Here is a 3,733-nt window from a genome sequence, read left to right on the forward strand (position 1 = left end):
CTCTCTTTCCCTTGGGCTATATATTTCCGGGTCTTGCACTCTGCCAGGGCTCAGCATTGACATTCGGATGTCCTGAGACCCGCCTAGCACCAGGGCGCCCCACGTCCGCTACCTGAGGGCATAGGTTTCTATACGGCACTCCTGAACTCTTTGCACTACGAGCCCGGGCCTTTTTCCCGTCTCGCCGCTACGCATATGGGTCTTTTTCCGCTCTCCTGCTGCCCTCGGGTAGTCCCTTTGGACGTCCATGACACACAACATGCAATGCAAATTATTTTGTATTATATTATAGTTATTGGATCAACATGATCACAAATGAATGTTCACTATTGAATCTACAAGACTTTTCAAGTTTCAGTCAAGGCATGAAATTTCACATACAGTCTGTTCTGGAGGTCCAATTATAGATCTGAAATAAAATCACCAATAGCTTCGGGCAGAGGAGAACAAATAAACACTGGTGTTGACCCGGAGCGCTTTTGTGGAACTGACTATATTGGGTTATGTGTTGGCAGTGATTGCTTTAGAAAAAGTTCATCTTGGCTCACAGCCTTCACAGAACCCAGTCCGCAGCCTGAAGATTTGATTTTCTCCCTGTGCTGGTCGTCTGTAACCTAATTTCAGTCTGACACTACATGTCTGATCGCTGTAGTGAAATATCAAGAAAGGGTCTCTACTCTTGAAACTGTTGTCTAAAGAAATCTCCACCAATTTGATTGACTGTCCTTTCAGATTTTTCAGAGGCTGTTTTAATACATCAGCATGACCGACGAGTCCTGTATCTCAGGAGTCCTGGCAGGAGAGGTGAGGATTTCATTCTGAGGTTTTTACACATCACTGTGACTGACAGGCACTGTATCTCTGGGGTCTTTGTTGGAGAGCCGTGTTTTATTCTAAAATGAGGTCTCAGAGAGTTGTTAAAGTCAGGACAATAGATTCACAGTATATCAAACTCAATGACGCTATAAGAATAAGGTGCACGATGCAGGCTGGCAGTTTGAGAGCAGGTGTGACATACAGTATCACACACATGTGGTGGCTTTTCTTCAATACGGATCTCTGGATTAGAAGCCTTCTGTTCATCCACTGAAGTGTAATTGAACGGGATTGTATTCTCTCATGTGCAAATGTGTAGGTCTGAAGTGTCTACGAACTAAATAAAATCCATTAATTATTATCATTTTAATCTGCTATCGTTTGCAACATGCAATTTGAGATTTCCATAACATTTTTGCAGTGGAGAACCAGTATAGATTAACTGCTATTGAAAACAGAATTTCTTGATAACCTCCCAGGGGGTGGAATGGAGGACTTCTGAAATGATTTCTGTGACGCCCTGCAGCTTTTGAGATTTTGAGGAAAGCGATGAAAGTCAGGAAGGGTTTAAGAAGATGCCCCAGCACTGAGGGATGAGAAGACATGATAAGGTTTTGCTGCTACCACTGCTCCACAATGAGAGAGACAACATGATATATTTTTAAAAGAGCCTTCAGAAATCAAACATCAGGAGAGTTTTGCTCAGTCAGAAGGAGCCAAGATGAATTTCTTCAATACCTAATTTCCATTTCTAAAGCAAAATCACTGTCTCAGGAAATCTTTTCTGACAGCTTCCACCTGATGGTCTCCAGGAACCGTTCCAGCTGGAATCTCTTAATAACAATAGGCCAGTCAGACAGGCAGAGACTGTATCCATCATAGTCTGAGCTTGCTCAGCTCCATCTTCCATCCTTTTTGGCTCATCTGGAAAAAGGAACAATCACCTTCATTCCTTTAGAACCACCTTGAAGCTCATTCCAATGAGTCACGTCCAGCAGGGGTCATTAAACGTACAGTACGAGAGCACATGCAAAGTGTTTTAATCTCTGTGTCTTCCTCTGCGCCCACAGCACAGCCGACATGATTCAACAGCCCCCGCATCAGAGCCAACAAGACTGCAGCCTAGCCCACTGCCTGTTGCCTGTCATATTTGTGATCAGCATTCATATTCATAATTCACTACTATGTCTTGTCCAAGCATGTCTTGCGTGTACTGTTTTTGATCTCTGCATTTTATCGTAGCATTTTATTATCTCTGCCATGATCTAGCTCTTGTCGTCTCCTAGATATGGGTAGCGCCATTAGCTGTCACTAGCTTCAATTTGTACACAGCCAATTTCTCTAATTGATTACATTGAGGAAGTGTCACCTCCCCTTCCTTTGCGATGTAGAAATGGATGCGACTGGGTTAAAGTGTTGTTGCCAGGGCTGGTATTGAGCGGTGCTGACAAATGCAAAGGCTGCCTGCTTGGATCTGGCTTTATTTTTTTATAAGTGCAAGTAACTGAAGACGACTGGAAAACTGTCATTGGGTCTGACCTGAACCCCCTGGAGGTAGTGGCTGAGAGGAGAATGGTGTCCAAACTAGAGGCCACCATGGACAACATCTCCCAGCCCCTCTGTGACATGTTTGTGAGAATGAAGAGCACGTTCAGCAATAGGCTGATCCAACCACGGTGCGACAGGGAGCGCTACAGGAGGTCATTCTTGCCTTCTGCCATAAGACTGTACAACACATCCACTGTGTGTCTGGGCAGGGGCAACATTGACATTGACCTGTTTTTGAACTAAACAGTAAACTCTCTGTTTACACGTGGCTTTTCTTGTCGACAACTGTTTTGTGTGCAATACATTTATATTTATAATGTGCACAAAAAACTTTTGTGTACTGTTCTGGTTTGTTCTTTGTATATTCTGGACTGTGAGCAACTCTTCTTAGTGCACTTCTCACTGACTGTACTGATTGTATTGTATTGTATTGTTGTATTATTGTATCATTTAGATACGCTGTGCTGTGTTGACTGTGCCAAGCTGCTGTTGCACTGCAATTTCCCTCACGGGATCAATAAAGTATCTATCTATCTAAAACACGGCGGCATGGCGGCGCAGTGGTTACCATTGCAGACCTGAGGTCAGTTCTCCCTGGGAGCACGTGTGTTTCCTCTCACAGTCCAAAACCATACTGACAGGCTGATCGGCTTCTGGGAAATCAGTCCTGGTGTGAGTATAAGCTTGTCTGCGATAGACTGGTGTCCCGTCCAGGATCTCTTCACCCCTGTTGCTGGCTGGGATAGGCTCCGGCTCCTCTGCAACCCTGAATTGGAAAAAGTGGTTAGAAAATGGATGGGACAGGACGGGATATAACAGACACAAAATGCAGAAGCAGAGCTCCATGTTAAGGGCCCACAAGCAGAGCGAAAGCCGTGAAGCAGGCTGACCTGGGAACATGTGTCTTCTCCTCCTCCCCACCAGGGGGCGCCAGAGGGTCTGCCCTCAAGAGCCTGAGGCACTGGTTTTCCCCGTGTGCCCCCCAGTCATCTTGACGGGTGATTTAAAACCTGTAAACGAGAAAGCAGAGCTGTGTGTTGGAAGGTATTCAGCAGTGCTTGGTTTTCCCTGAGAGCTCCCGGCTATAAACTCCCGTTTCATCTGTAAAGAATAGTTTAAAGGGATTAAAGCTCTCTCTCTCTCTCTCTCTGATAGCTGTCCTTCTCCCATTAGGAAAAAAAAACAAGCAGTAAAAGGTCAGCGAGAAGAGATCCTGTGTGTTTGTTCAACCGTGCAGCCATGTGGGCGATGCCTGCGGTCTAGCTTCTCTGACTCACTGCCAGATCCGAAGTGCTTCTTCAGGGGTTCAGTTACCGCCTTGACGCTAATGCACAGACAATGCCAAGGGAATCCTGAAGCAAGAAGACGA

General features: G+C 45.4%; 1 long non-coding RNA gene across 1 annotated transcript; it reads right to left on the reverse strand.

Moving 5' to 3' along the window:
- Positions 1 to 1,591: 1,591 nt before the first annotated feature.
- On the reverse strand, positions 1,592 to 3,355 carry LOC148822281 (uncharacterized). The gene is made up of 3 exons (XR_016093888.1): positions 3,255 to 3,355; positions 2,933 to 3,130; positions 1,592 to 1,740 (listed from the first exon to the last, which is right to left on the reverse strand). It is a non-coding gene; the product is annotated as an uncharacterized LOC148822281 (long non-coding RNA).
- Between the last annotated feature and the right edge of the window lie 378 nt (positions 3,356 to 3,733).

Source organism: Atractosteus spatula, chromosome 13 (assembly GCF_055471065.1).
Source record: "Atractosteus spatula isolate fAtrSpa1 chromosome 13, fAtrSpa1.hap1, whole genome shotgun sequence".
Taxonomy (NCBI): Eukaryota; Metazoa; Chordata; class Actinopteri; order Semionotiformes; family Lepisosteidae; genus Atractosteus; species Atractosteus spatula.